Genomic DNA, 15,032 nt, shown 5'->3' with positions numbered 1-15,032 from the left:
ACCCCCAGCCCCCCCGGCCGGCCCCGGCCCGGAGCGCGGCGGGGAGAGCGGCAAAGCCCGGCCTGGACCGCAGCGCGGGCGGATCGGGCGGCGGCCGCGGGCGCCGGTGCGGTGCCCGGGGGCCCCTCACACGCTGTAAAATCACCACAAACGGGGCCTTTCCGTACGGTGAGACCCCCACGGATGGGCCAGGGGCTGCACGAGAGCACAGCGCTCTGCTCTGCGCTGCCCGAGGTTTGTTCTCGGCTTATTGGTGAAATACATTCATAGAAATCACAGAATCAGAATGGTTTTGGTTGGAAGGGACCTTAAAGCTCATCTTGTTCCATCCCCTACCATGGGCAGGGACACCTTCCACTAGCCCAGGCTGATCCAAGCCCTCTCCAACCTGGCCTTGCACACTTCCAGGGGCAGCCACAGCTTCTCTGTGCCAGGGCCTCAGCACCCTCCCAGAGAACAATTCCTTCCTAATATCTAAATTAAACCTCTTCTCTTTTCCTTTGAATCTATTCCTTTGGTATCATAACTTGGAGCTCCTAAAGAGCCTCTTCCAAAACAAAGGACTTGCCTTTTAATAACCGCCCCTTCCTCCCTCTTCATTTACAGGCCTGTAACACTGGAAACGATAAGAAAGCAAGTTATGAAACAGTGCCAGAACTACAGGGGCAATTAATAATTTATATCACTGGAAATGTGTTTCCTAAGGTTGGGATCTAAAAATAATTCAAGGAAGGCAACGCGTCTCTTTCAACGCGACTGAATTTCTGCTGCCCAAACCCTGCTGTAAGCAAAGCTCTCGGTGATCACTCACCAGAAACGCCCACACAAAACGATAAGGGAGGGGAAAAAATAATAATCCTCCTAAAACACAACTTTATTAACGCGATTTAACTTTTTCAAAGAGCCACGAGTTCAGCCCCGCTGTCACAATACTTCGGTCGTGAAGTAAAAGAAGTTTTTTCTTGTTCCTAAATGCAACTCTGCTCGTTGCAGGGATTGTTCCTGCTGGAGAATGATCCCTGGATTACAGACCCTGAAAAACTCCACGAGCTTCTGATGTAGTAACTGCTTTCGTGGGAGACTGCATGTCTGAAAATAATCTGAAAATGTGTTTTAGAAAAAATAATAATTACATTGTAGCTTTTGAATATTCAAACACCTCACAGCATACTTAATTAATTCATTAATTATTCCCCAGAAATTTCAGGGGTAAATTGAAATAGCCTAGAGAGACTGAGACAAAGATTTCATGGAATAAACGATAGCTTTGCTCCCGTTCCCCTATGACTCTGGTAGCCCAGGGACAGAAGAGTTATAGCCGTAATTCCATTTGAAACAAAGCTCATCATCTCTCCAACTCCTCACTTCATAAAAACCATGAAAAGGTTCTACCTTCAATCAAGAATTATACATATTTTCTTACTCTCCCATCCCACAGGGCTGGGATCTGTGACTTCCTTTTATTTTTTCCCCCCACTTTCTAACAGCATTCTCCTCACCCTCCGGCTGTCAGAGCGTTCTGTGCAGGCTGAACCGGGGAATTCAAAGTGCCCACAAGAGGGTGAGGGACTCCAATTTTCCTTACCAGAAAAAAAGAAAAAAAGAAGAGAAAAAAGCCGAATCCCAAATTCTGCCGACCTCTGGAAGCAGCAAAGGCAGAGTGATGGGACCCCCACTGCGTGGGGACGGGGGAGTGGCAGCAGACCGGCGCCTTTCCTCCCCATTAATCACGGCACGAGTTCCCCAAAGCTCGCAGGGTTAAATGAAACAGCACGGGATGGTGTGCAGGCAATGTGACCACAATCATACAGATCCCTCCCGGAGTGTGGTCCTTACGTCTTGTGGGCTATTATTTAAAAACATCCTTTATTTATCAGCCGGCTCGGGAATGGTTACTGCCAGAAAGATGCCCCAGATTGAGATGCATCACTATCCTAGAGTCAAATAAAATCACGTAAGGCAGAGTAAATGATCGACTCCTTCACGAACTGCACTGCAGTTCCCTCTATTTTCAAAGGAGTAACCAAAGTAAATCCTCAGAAAAGTTTTAAATATTAAACGTGGGGTTTGCATAATAGGTAGGGCAGTATTTGATGGCGCTTTGTCAGCTGAAAAAGAACCTAATGAGTTACAAGAGAAGCCACTGCAACTGAAAAGGCTCCAGTTTGATTGTTAGTGTTCTAGTAATGGCCCAGGACACTGGAATTTCTGCTCACACTTCGAGCTCAGTGCAAAGGACGGTTACAGAAAAAACACTTGTACTTCAAGTTTCACTTCTACTTTGAGATTATAACAGAAAAAAGAGCCTTCTCCTATGTTTGAAAGCATTTCTGCTATATTCATCCCTTCTTTCTCCTGAAAGCTTCTGAACAGACTTAGCAATAAACCCTCTGAAAGCTGGGGTTTATTCTAATTCCAGTTCACATTCCTGCACCCGAGAAAGTCCAATACTCCCCCTCCCTAGCACGCTCTGCCTTTTGCTCCAGTCAGGGGCCTTGGGGCTGCTCTAAACCTCTCCCTGCAGCAACATCTTCCCAAGGGCTGCGGTGACACCCTGCAGGTGAGCACAGCCCCCTCCCACAGGGATATCTGCTGGGATATCTCCTTCTGCCCAACATTCTTCCTGCCCCTATTCACGGCATCCTTCCCCTTATCTGCACCTCCCCTCTTCCTTCCGTGCCTCCAGCCTACCAAGTAAAATAGGGCTTGACAACCACACAATAAATTTTTTAAAGTGAATGCTTTAGGGATATTTCTTCCTCTGAATATTTATTCCGGCTTTTACAAAGGAATTTATCCAATTATTAATTCAACGAGAAAAACTAGAGAAAAAAAAAGCAAGCATGTGATCAGACAAGCCCAACTTCAAGCCACATATTCAGGTAACAGAAATATTTTCAGTTATTTTGACACGGGTTTCAAAACAGAAGGATAAAGTGAATGAGTTCTAAAGATGGGAACTGGCCAGGACTTCGTGCTCCATCTCAAAATAGCTGTGTAACACTAACAGTGCTGCCCTACCAGCGTGCACACATCCCAAACTGCACGTTGTGCTGTGGCTCGGGATTCCAGCCCCACGGGGAAGGAGGCTGAAGTGATTTTCAGCTACTTGTACATTCCTCAGCACTGGACTGCCGAGGCTGGAGCAGCATCCCGGGAGATTCGGGATATTCTAGAAAACCAAACGGTGGCAGCTCTGCCCCTCTGAGAACTCTGCTCAAATCTCCCCTCTCCAGTCCTTTAAACTGTCCCTCTCACTCCCACTCCTTGAAGATTTGCAGAACAGTTTGGGGAGAATCACTAAATTTCTACAGTCCATAATTTTTTAAGGTACAGACTGAGATTGCAGATTTTCCTGTTTGTGCAACTCTTTCTTTTTACCTGTTCTAAACACGCAGGTGAAACATCAAGGATTTTGGCTTCAGATGGGATCCACTCAGCAGCTAAATCACTGCCTGCAGCCACGGGGGTTTATGGCTTTTCACTCTTTTCAGTACTAACGATGCTCAATTTTCTGCCTAATTTTATCAGATTTTCAAGTGTGTTTAGAAAGACACCCGACTGCTGCGTTTGAGGGGTGTCTGTGCCACTTCTGTGTCTGTGAGCAAGTTCATTTTGCTTCCTTTCCCCATGAGAGTACTCACTGTAATATTGTTTTCCTTTCCCTCTAAGGCTGAGAAAAGGCACATTATGAATATGCATTTCCCTTGTACAGTCTGGGGCAGCAAATCCATAAACTTGTTCATTTTATGGGTCTGTCCTTTGTTTTAGTCTAACATATTTTATTAAGAAAGAGGTGACAGTTTTGACATGTATTATTAACAAATGAGGAACTGCCTAAAATTTTTCACACTGCAATGATACCAAACATTTGTCAAAAATGGTCTGTGCTGTTCAGCCTCGATGTACCACAAACTCAAGGTTTACTATGACCTGGTCTTGCTCTTTAGACAGTTTTGCCAACCAATTAACCATCATCTCAGACAAGAGTACTCTTAGTATTAACTTTTTCAAGGTATTTTTTCCTATTCTGCTTTGGGATGTGCTTAAAAGTCCCTCAGAGTGAACCTCTTTTCCCTCACCTCTCTTAATTATCCCCTAAATTTACATTCACCCAGCTCTCCCTAGAGGCAGAAAAGGCTGGGGGTACCCAAGTTGAAATTTTAGCACATCATGAGTCATCTGGGTCTGTAAAAGTCTTTATTATACAGACTTTCTTACCGTTAACCTTTCTGCTTAACATTACACTTTCCCAAAAAATCCAAACATGTCACAGGATGTACATAAACACAACAACTTCATACACATTTATCACCTCCAACATAAGCAGCAGATAATTTTTCTGGGAGAAAAAACCCCCAACGAAATCCAAAATCAAACCTGTTTTTCTCTTGCATCACCTTTAACCTCAGGACATTGATCAAATTCACTTTAAATGAAATTTTCTCACAGCCCAAACAGCAGTGCAAGTCTGAAGAGGGTTGTGAGTTATAAATAATCAAAAGGCAAAGGCTGATAAATGTCTGATTATTTGCAAGCACTGCAAATAAATTTCCTTTCTGCCTTCAGAAGTAATTCCCTTGCACTTTTTTAGTGCTTTAACTGATCATTTATTCAAAAAGAACTTTGTGTTTTCTCAGGTAAAGCATTCCTTGGAAAATGAACGCCTTATGCAGGGCAGTTGGAATTTGCAAAGCTGAACTGGGGCTGTGTGTAGACTAAAATACAACATGTAGTGAGATGTGTGGAAAACTCCTTTGGAAGGAGCCTGCTCCTCCTTCAAACCCCTTTGTGAGACACAGCCCCTACGGCTGGGTGTGCAATTTATGATGGCAAGGAGCAAGGGAAAGATAAAATTTCCACTTCAGCCATCTTTCACTGTTATTGCTTTTGATTGTTTTGACAGGGCACATTAAAAAAAAAAATCTTATTTTTACCTTCTCTGTTTTTTGTTATACTTCCCTTCGACAGCAGGTCCTCTGAGCTAAAGCCCACAGCACACACATTATATAGCACCCAATCTGATCACAGCACAGACCCAGGAAGAGTCTCCAATAAAACCACACACATCCCCTTTTACACCCCCAGAGTCGTTTGGTTTCCTGACCAATTTTCTCATTCCCATTAAGGAGAAACGAAACCCATTTCTGGCTCAGCCCTGGAAGGCAGCACAGCCCCTCCAAACGAAGAACAAACAGTTTGCATTAACCTTCCCTCACTCTCAAATGTCCATATGCTGAAAAAACTCTGTGTTTTCCTGTTCTCCAGACTGAACCCAACTGGGTTTAATTGTGCCACATCCAGAGAGCAGATTTGTGTTTAAAGGCAGAATTGTTTCTCTGCCTACACAGGAGCAATACTGAGACAAAATACTGAGCAAATCCAGCGTGGCACTGGGCTGTAACTGCAGTGATCCCTTGCAGAAAGAACACTCTATTAACCAATTTATCCAGACACTGACACCTGGCATTCCCTTGGTCTCCACATTTGAACTTTTACTTGCAAATTACACCAAAGTTTTGTTTTTAAAAAAAAATAAACTAGTGAACACAGTTCCTTTTTGAAATAAAAATATTTAGCATTTTTAATGCTTACTATTTTTCCTTTAAAGATTTAGGAGAAAAAAAAAAAAGAAAATTATTTTGAATATACTGTTTCTGCAAGGCAACACCACTCCTCCAAACACACAACAAGGCTCCAATTTCGCTTTAAGTGCTTGCAAGATTAAGACCCTAAAAGCCAAGGGTGTTAACATAATACACTTATTTTATAAAACTGGAGACAAAGGAATCTTGAACAGATGGAAGAAGGCTTCCTCAAAACACAGACCCAACCTCCCTTTACTTCAAAATAAATATATTCACATTATTTTTAAAGGTAAGTTGTGACAACCTTGTTGATTAGTGCAATTCATGTGGCAGGATTCACTTTTCCCTTGCTCTGTACTGCATACTGAAAATAAGGCAATTAAATGAGAAAATTAATTCCATTAATTAAAAATGTTCAGTCTCGAGCAAGACAGAATGATCTGAGCTGTATGAATGTACATAAACCAAAATGTTTTCCTTGACATGTGCTTTCCTTTAAGAAGGATAAATTTCGCAGCACAAAGCAATGATAATGCTATTTTAACAGCATCATAAAGCTGGAGAGAGATATAAAAAAGGTCTGTTTTATCTTTTAAAGAGAAGCCCCCTGATGTACATAGGAAAATTTACAAGTAAAATACCACCCTTCCCACAAATTCCTTACTGGTGAGCCTGAGTGAAAACTCTGGTCAGGTCAGGAAAGAAAATGATTAAACTTTGCCGAATCCATAAAGCACTGTAGCTGGAGTTTCAATACAGATCATTTTATAGTAAAATTAAAATAGAAGCCCTTTTTAATTATATAAAGTGTGCACATTATTACTGAGGAGAGAAATACACGCTTTCCTCAAGAACCATAAAATTGGCTGCTGGGAATTAGACTTCAGCTGCAATTATTATATGGTCCTATAAAGGATATTGAAAGTCTGATAAAATTGCACCCTTGTCATGTAACAGCGATGCTTAATGCTAAATAACCACTCTGCAGCATTCCAGGCATAGCTTCCCCCAAACATCATCCTCCCTTCTCACACCAAAAAGAAAACACAGCAGCATTGGGGAGCTAAAAGTGTACCTAAATATTTGAAATACCAAATGAACAGGTCAAAAGATATGTAAAGCCACACGGAGGCAAAGCAGCACATGTGATAAATGAATACTGATGGGTGTTTATAAAGAAGAGCTCTCCATGGATACCCACCCAACCCTCCATGGACACTGCCCAGCCCTCCATGGATACTGCCCAACTTAGCAGACTACACAGGATGAGAAGGAAAAAAAAAAAAGAGCAACACAATGAAGCAGAGTGACAAAGAGCAGCGCCATACATTCCTAATGGCTGCTCTCCTTCTCCTTGCAGCGTGTGTTGTAAGCTGTGAGTATTTGTTACGTGCAAGCAGCTACAGGAGACTGACTGGACACCTCTTGGAGAACCTGGAATTTACTTCTACCTCAGACCTCCAGGTAAGAGCATAGACATAAAACCTGGAGGTATTTCTCATCCCACGGACTCCACTGCACTCCCAACTCAGCCAGGCTGAAGATTTTATGTATATTAAGAATATCAAAGAAATATTTCTGTGACAGGTGACATAAGGCACGCGCAGGGGACGGCAGGGCAGGAGAGAGGCTGTGGGGTGTGGGAGCAGGGCTGTAAATTTTGCTCCTGCATATGAAAGAAAAGAGAAAATTCTTTCTCCTACAAAGAAGTCCTGACAAAGTCCCTCACCATTTCATATAAATCCTGGTGGGTGGGATATAAATCCTACCTTCTCCTCAAGGCTTGGTCTGATCTGCTGCTCAGATCCCAGCACCTGTGATGTGCCAGGCTTCAGCAAGAAGCCTCTGCACAAGAGCACACCAAGGATCCCACACAGCTCTTGTTTGACACCACTTCTCAGTCGTGAAAGAAGCCAGACTGTTCCAACTCAAACCTACTCAGCTTCCTACCAAATTATGGCAGGAAGCTGCAGCGAGTGTTAGTGTCGAGATGCAGGGGCTGCAGTGCCTCTCCCCAGCGCTCATGCTGGACTCCCAGGCTGCAGATATTTGGGAATGTTTCCATGGGGGGGGTTTCTTTCCAAGCCAGAGCTCTGGGTGCCCATCCCAGGCCCAGACTGCTCGTGCCAGGCAGACTGCCCGTGACAACTGGGACCCTCTCCGAGTTATCCACTCCCCCCATGGCATGAGGGGGGCAAAGGGAGCTGTTCTGTGCTCAGCAGAATGTTACTGAGAGTCTGAGCAGGAAATAAGTGAAGGAAAACTCACAGACCACAGCTGACTAATCTAAAAACAACATTTCCAAGGCATTTCCATTTTTTTTGTGACCCGGGAAGACCATAGTGAGTCCCTGCATCCCTACACTGGGCACTGCTCAACTATGAACGGGACAGCATAAAAAAATACATTTGTTGGCTCACACTGAGCATCTGAAAACAATGACCTTTCAACTAGTTAATCATTAAACTAAAACATTAAAAATTTAATTTTTATTTGAAGCATGCATGAAATGCGCTCCTTAAATGGTAAAACCAGTAAAGGCCAGGGTACTATGAAGGCTTAAAAGTGTTTAAAAGTATTAATTACACCTCAAAACCCCTTGTGAGGTATTTTAAATATTATGTATATATAATGTTAAGGTTTTATAAAACTATAAAATGACACACAGAGTCATGTGCCAGCAACTCAGTCAGGCCAAGATGTGGCAGTTGAGACTTGGGCTCCTCACCCCCTCTCAGCTGTGGGTACAGCTGCAAAAAGAAAAATCTGCTCAGGCAGTTATTTATTTACCACTGGGGAAAACAAAAAAAATCAACTCCCAAAATGTAAAAAGAAATGAACTGAAACCAAATGCCAAACAAAGAAAGTTCGTATGCCAAACAAAAGGGAAGTTGAAAACACATACAATAAAGGCCTTTGAATAAAATTTATGATCACACTTACACTGCAGAGAACTGAAATTTGGTAGTGATTTACTTTTCAGTGAGGCTTTTTCTTTTGTTTTTCTTGGAAGGGATGAAAAGTTTTCTCTATTCTTTAAAAGTACAAATATTGCTTTTTCTTCGAGATGCTTTTTTTTTTTGTTAAAATTGTCTGAACCCTCTAACGAACAAAATACTGAGGAACACAGAGTATCATAATAATATAAATTGATTAATAGAAACATTGACATGTAGATGCAATGAGAAGTCCTGAAATGTGCCACAGTTACAGTTTTCTCCATTAGAAACAATGCAGGAGTCTGTCAGTTCCAGAACAAAGCCATTGCTCGTATTTCCCTTATTAAAGGTAGGAAAAATGCCCAGTAGCATTCACACAAACATGAACCATTAGTTTCTCAGAATAAGGGAATAATTAGCTTACCTGGAACATCAATTAATCTCTTATAAACATTCAAGAAGGCTGCCTCTGCTTCTTTGCTTCGTTTACCCAATGCATCAATCTAAAAGGGGAGATGAGAAAAGAAGCTTTAAGACTTGTTCCAATACAACTCTCACACTCAGAGCTATAAATATAAATTAATAATTTCATGTAAAACTAGTAAGCACATAAAAAAGTGAACCCAGTCTCCTGTATAGCTCCTATAGAAGCAGTCTGTTCCTGCTACATTTGTACTGAATATAAAGTCCATTTTTCAGCCCAATAACAAGCATCAATATTTTCATGACCACTCCTGCCTGTTGTGATTCTTTACTTTAAATCTTTGTAAAAAGCCTGGTACTTGCCAGGCAGATTCTCTGCTCAACAACTGTTTTCCTTTACCACTTATTGAGAATCTAGCACAGCAAACGGAACTGCAGCCACTTCTGATGTCCCACTCTGCCTTTATTGTGGTAAATAGATTTTTCTATTATTTCCAATAAGCCCGTGAGGAGATGGAAAAAGGAACTTGTTGAGCACCCTGTGATACTTAAGACTAAATAACTGTGACTCTTCTACATGCAAAGAAGTTTTCTAATACAGCTCAGGCACAGCCTGCACTCCTGAGCTCCTCTGACCAGCTTCTCCTTGTGTTCTGTAACATACACAATACTCATCTAAGAATTTATTTTTATCATTTTATTATTTTCCCCCTACGTCTGTATTTTCATCTAAAACTCCATTGAACAAGGAAAGGCAGCTTAACAGCTCCAAGAATAAAATACCTATTCCACAGCAATTTTTTTCTGTAAACATGTATTTTCCTATTGTAGTAGAAAGCAGAGGATTTTCTATTGCTTCATATTGACAATAAACAACCAAACTGACTCAGGATCAGATCCAGTGATTTAATACTCCAAAGCAGAGGGACAGAAAGGGAAACAGGAAAGCCTGACACAGCTCTGTGGCAGCTTACCCAAATCAGGAAACCAAAGGCACGGAGATTATCGTTCCCATATTTTAATAAAAGGCAAGGAAGGATCTGAAGAACTGCGGATACAAAGGCCTGATATCAATTCTTCTGTGTATTTGAAAGGCACTGAATATTATGGAACCATTTAAAGGTGCGGACGTCACCGCGGCCTAAAAAAAGGAAGGCCCTGTCTGAAAAACGTCCTTGAATTCTTTCTCTACATTATTGATTCATAGATAAGGCAGAAACAATGGCCAGAGTTTACTGTATCTGTATTTCAGGAAAGTATCTGATATTTTATTCTGCAGGAGGGGGATTTGCAGCACTGGGAAGCGTGTGACCAAGGCAGGGCTTTGCCAGCGCTCGGGCTTGGGAAGTGCTGCGTGCCCGGGAGAGGAAGAGGAGGGGAGATAAAGCAGGAGGGTGCTGTGGGGTCAGCCCTGGTGCCACTTGTGTTTACTTTGTCCTGAAATGCCTCTGTGATGAGAAGGGAAAGATTTGGGAAGGGAGAGGGGGCAATTAAATAAAGCAGGGAGTGGGAGCGCAGCGCGGGACAGAGCACGGCTGGTGCGGATCAACTCACGGCTGGAAAGGGACTTGTCGGGATCATCACAGGCAGGATTAAGGCCACAAAACCAAAGGACAATCTTAGAAATCACACAGAAGCACAATGCACAAGGTATAAGCCAAGAAAAGGCCTGGAGGGGAGGAGGGGTCAAGGAGGGAAATAAGGACACGGGCAGCGGCCGCGCAGCGTTTGGCAGCAGCAGCGAGAAAATCTTGGGAGATACGGAGAGAGGCTGGGAAGAGATGAGTTCTGGCAACACAATACAAGGCTGTACTTAAAGAAATAAACCAAATTCCTATTCCACTTACATCCCCCCAGGATCTGCATTAATTTATGGAGATGGGTGGAGGTGTGGTGTAACTGACACCTGACCTATTTAGAGCTTATCAAAGGGTATTGGAAAAGTGATAAATGAGCATCAGATGTTGAAGTGATGGAGGATGTGGAGAGCAGATATAAATTCTCAAGAAGAGCTGGCCATGCTGCTCTTTCAGAGTTTATCAAGAAAGACCACAGAAAGGCACTGGAATCTCCCAGGGCATCTGATCTGCCACAGAGCAAGGGATTGATGGTTGTGAATATCCCACTTAATAATCTGAATTTGAGCAATCACAGATGGACTGATGCTCATTAGGGAAGGAGAACAGAAGCAATTCGGAGAGAACATTTTCACACGAGGAGAAGCTGAAATGAGCCTGTGGAACAAAGTGCCAAAGGCAGGGAGGCCCTGGGATGTGTAAATCCATGCTGGGGAGTGTCAGGCACCGCTCGGGGATGGGGTGAGAAGGAAGGGGCACCACCAGGGACACTTGTGCAGTTGAGCTGTTTCATGGGTGCACAGAGACTCTCAGAAGGCCAAAGCACACCATATGTCACACTTCTGGACTTCAACGTTTCCCACATACAATTTTCTCTCGCTGCTGCTAGGCAGAGAGCAGCCAAATTTAAATTACTATTATTAAATACAATTAGCATTACAGCACTGATTCTGTACTGTATTTTGAAAAATTCATTTGTCCCTTTTATGAAAAGCAAAGCACTTAAAATGCTTCTATTTCTGGGAAATAACAGGATGGATTTGTTTTCCTATTACAGTTTTTCCACATTTTAATAAAGAGCATTTGTACTTTTATTCTCTCTAAGTATTACAGAAGGTATGGTTTATTTGCTTCTTACCAGTTATAGAGTGATGGAAATATAAACCAGATTTGAAACAACATCTTGCAAGGAGATCAGAGACTTTCCAAAGGAAGCAGTTTGTAAATCACAGGTATTTTACACCTTTTTTCACCCTCAAATTCAAAACCAGAATTCCAAACAATCCCACTAGGCAGAAATATGGTTTTATGTTTTAGTTGTTAAAAAAAATAAATCAACCTGTCTGGTTTAAAGTTCTACTAAAAATGAGCACTGCAACTATATCTTAAAATAAAATTCAGAAAAAGCACTGTGACAACTTTAACTGGAATAAAAAAAATAATTAGGCATGCCAACACCCAGGTGCATAAGGAAATAAGGAAATATGGGAGGAAAAAGACATCAAAAATAGCGAAATATAAATGAAGTCCAGAGAGAGAGGAAACAGAGCACTGAAATGACATGGAAATATTTGGAAGTTCACTGAAAATTTTTCAAATCAAAGTAAAATTGTTTTAGGAGCCAGCAAGGCTGAGCTGCAATCAGCTCACATTAAAACTGTTGAACTACGTTATAAAACTCTTGCTGAACATTTTTATTTGACTCTAAAAACTTCAGGGACCCTGAAAAAAGTCAACTTATAATTACACTCGCGTTGTCTTGACACGAGCTTAGCTCCAAATCTTAATTTATCTAAACCAGGCCCCATTATGTCTTCTCTGAGCAGAAAGAAACAACAGTGACCTCTGTATTCCCCACCACCCCCATAAACATATGTTCACTTTTAAGTTTTGGCATCCTATTTGTCTTGATAATACCACTGGCGCTGCAGTGAGATAACAGAACTGAGACACCAGGAATCCTCCCTGCTCAGCACAGCCTTCATCTCCCTCTTCATCCCTAAAACATCACCAGAGCTACGTGGAGGAGCTGCAGCCAGACTGGGCTGAGACCAGTCCTCCCTTTATCCACCTTGTTTTCCCAGGTCAAGAGCTCTCCTGAGTTGATGCTCAGGGTACCAAGATCACCCTGGAGATTGAGTGTCTCCCCTTCCCCTCCACAATCGTCTCCTTCCAACCTGCCATGAAGATCTCCATGGTCTGATCCCACTCTGCCTTTGCTGTCTGACACTTGCTCCCCCAAAAACATGGACAGCCTAGTTCAGGAGTACTTGGTCCCAGTCTCACACCCACTGCACCTGGCTGAAATCAAAGTATCATCAATGAACTGCACAGATTTATCTCCACATTTACTGAAGCACCACAAATCTGGCACCCAGGCCAGGGAAGGTGCTGAACTCAGGTTTATCTGAATGTTGCCTCTTTCAGCTCTGTCCAGCCAAGTTCAGAAGCACAGAAGCAAAGCCTGTGGCTTTAGTTTGGGATCTGTCAGTTTTTATGCAGTAGGAGATTTCAGCATTAATTCAAGTCTGATGTTTAGTGCCCCACAACCTCCTGAGCAGGGGTCTGCAGGGCTGGGATGCTCTGGGCTGTATGAACCTGGTATTGCCTCATGGGCTGCAGTCGGACTGAAGGATGCACACCTCTGCTGCTGAATTTAAAGATGGAACAGGATGCAAGGAAGCTGGACTGGAAGCCAGATGCCAGCACATCCTGCACTGACACTTGAATTCTCTGAACTGAGGGGAATCAGCACTTGAACACATCTCTGAGCACGAGACTGGCCCATGTGCTGCTCCTCTTGGATCCACTTGGATCATTCAGCACAGCTGGGATGCTGCACTCAGCACCCCAAAGACAGCTCCTTTGTGAGGGTTCCCAGTGCTGTGTCTGTCTGGCATTACCAAAGCCCTGGTGATTTACTCTCAGTGCCACAAACACAAATGTTCACACAACTGTGCTAAATATGAACTTTGCAGTCCCAGCTCTTCCACTGATCCTCATAGTTCTCCACTTCAGTTCCCACTCTTGTTAACCACCTTAACATGTCTTTTACTGTCCTGCACATAATCTGGAACTAATTTATCAAGTAAAAATAAATTATTTAAAAGAGAAGTTATTTTTCTGTTCTGATTTTTAATAAATGGATGCCTTAAGGAGACACCCATCCCTTTTCCCTTTACACGTCTTCTGTCGTATTGTTTTGCATCACGAAGTTTTTCCATTTGTCTTCAATTACTACAAGTTACCAAAACACCATTAAGAACTGGAAGAATCATATGAGACAAAGGCAAAAGCATGAGAACAACTCATTAAAGCATCCCTCTTTTTAAGCCATGCTGTATTCTTGAATAACTACCTTGGAATGAAATGGTGGCTATAGCAGGAATATTAATGCATCAGTCTTGCTTTGAAGCCTTTAAATACAGTTGGCTTAATTTCCCTTTCTCAATACCAAGAGATATCTATATTAATAAGTACATTTATAAAAATAACATTGTAATTTACAAATTAATAAAAATTTATTCACTGTGCCTGTTAGTTTATTTTGCCACTGACAAAAGAAAAAGTAAAAAATTCTTATTTTTAGTTTTGTTGCAATTAAAACAGTTTGGAAGCAAAATTATAAAGAATTTATTTCTGTGCAGTTGCTTAAGGCATATGGCGTGGATTTTAGCTGGGCTATAAATTCTTTAACAGAATTAAGGACTTCACAGTGGATCCAACACCAATCTGTTTAACAAAGCTGCTTGGGTTGGGACAGAGGTACCAGGAAAGAGCCTGGGAAGGGCATGCCTGCCTCACCAACTTTGTTGGTTTAACCTCAAGTTAAGCAGAGAGCTTTAGGAAAGACTCAAACACCTCAACTTTTCAATTCTGCTCCCTCCACTGTGAAACAGCTGCAACCTTGAACCCTTAAAACCTCCTTTTCCTTTCATGCCCAGATAAATCCTGATTTTCCCAGACAAACAACGCTGCCATCCCCTGAGCAATGTTCTCACAGGACAGCTTCTTGCTGCTTTTCCAATCTTTGATCTTCCTTCCCAGTAAAACAGCCCAGCCCAACATGTGCCTGCAGATATTGACAGCAGAGCCACAGCTCTGATTAAATTCTGTTTGCCACCCTGCCTTTAGATCAGCAGCTGTGCTGTCCCTGCTGGACCTCTCCTGGAGCCTTGGATAACCCACCTGCCTCCCTCCTCACCTCCCTCTGCATTTCAGAGCAGGTTTCCCAGCTCCTGCTCTCACCCAGCTCCCACCCCATCCGTGGGGCAGGCAGGGAGCAGCCCTGCTCCCTCCTCCTGCTGCTGGAGTGTGATTCAGCTCAGTGGCTCGGTGAACAACTAAGGAAGGAGAGGAAGAATTTATTTTCCATTGTGCTGGTAAACTGAACTGACTCATGCTGTGCATTTGCTGGGCTCAGCACGAGGGAGGAGGTGGAACCCAGAGCTGGGGCAAGGACACCCCATGGCATGGGTCCCTCATCTCTGCACAGATCAGCAGGA

At 42.8% G+C, this 15,032-nt stretch overlaps 1 protein-coding gene across 1 annotated transcript in view; it reads right to left on the bottom strand.

The window, feature by feature from the left end:
• CUX1 (cut like homeobox 1) overlaps window positions 1-15,032 on the bottom strand; it is a 190,377-nt gene that overhangs the window by 112,660 nt on the left and 62,685 nt on the right. The window contains exon 3 of the mRNA XM_031060636.1: window positions 8,952-9,030. The gene's annotated coding sequence lies outside the window, so the exon portion shown is untranslated. The remainder of the gene's footprint in view (window positions 1-8,951; window positions 9,031-15,032) is intronic.

The sequence above is a fragment of the Geospiza fortis genome, unplaced genomic scaffold (genome assembly GCF_000277835.1).
Source record: "Geospiza fortis unplaced genomic scaffold, GeoFor_1.0 scaffold425, whole genome shotgun sequence".
NCBI lineage: Eukaryota > Metazoa > Chordata > Aves > Passeriformes > Thraupidae > Geospiza > Geospiza fortis.
The sequence above is the reverse complement of the archived record's forward strand: the minus strand, read 5'-3'. Positions and strand labels throughout refer to the sequence as shown.